We start from the raw sequence: 734 nt of genomic DNA, 5'->3' as shown, positions 1-734 counted from the left end.
ATTATAACGATAATTATTATAGATAGGTAAATAGAAACACAGGTCTCCTCTCGAAAATCGGAACTTCCTGATATTACTTACATATTTCGGTCGATCCAAATGTGGGAATCTCGTCGTCGTCGGAGCAAGCAGCGCGGTAGGTGGGGTGAAATTCTGGATTTTCCACCGCCGCCGGCGGTCGAAAAATGTGCGACGCGGGAGATCGCCAGTCCGTCTAGTAGTCTCTCTTGTCGTTAGAGCGTGACGTGGTGGTTGTTGTGGGATTTCCCGTTAGTTCGGTCCGACGTCGGTCGTCAGAGGGTAAGTGCATACGGAAACGAAACGCATCGCGTTTTGATGTTCATATTCGTGCATCGGAATGTTAAAAGCAATATATTTTACACCAACGATCACACCTAAACACCACGGCAACGGCCATACCACGTTGAAAAGCACCGGTTCTCGTCCGATCACCGAAGTTAAGCAACGTCGGGCGCGGTCAGTACTTGGATGGGTGACCGCTTGGGAACACCGCGTGCCGTTGCCCCCCAACACTTTTTGTTTTTTTTTGAAATCCATAGCAACCACCGAACCGATTTGTTTTTCGTGCAGGTATTCGGAAACATGCACAGACCCGTATAATGTAGATTCATAGCTTTAAGTACTAGATAATTAAGAAAACAATTTTTTTTGTCGATTAATTGTAAACAATTGCAGAATAAAAACTCGTCAAACGGTAAAGGTTGTCGTTCGAT

The 734-nt window shown here is 45.5% G+C and overlaps 1 non-coding gene across 1 annotated transcript; it reads left to right on the top strand.

Moving 5' to 3' along the window:
- Positions 1–406: 406 nt before the first annotated feature.
- Positions 407–526, top strand: LOC138140699 (5S ribosomal RNA). Its single transcript, XR_011162704.1, has one exon. It is a non-coding gene; the product is annotated as a 5S ribosomal RNA (ribosomal RNA).
- The last annotated feature ends 208 nt before the right edge of the window (positions 527–734 follow it).

This window comes from Tenebrio molitor, unplaced genomic scaffold (assembly GCF_963966145.1).
Source record: "Tenebrio molitor unplaced genomic scaffold, icTenMoli1.1 SCAFFOLD_128, whole genome shotgun sequence".
Taxonomy (NCBI): domain Eukaryota; kingdom Metazoa; phylum Arthropoda; class Insecta; order Coleoptera; family Tenebrionidae; genus Tenebrio; species Tenebrio molitor.
Note: the sequence above shows the minus strand (reverse complement) of the source record. Positions and strands in the feature narration are given on the sequence as shown.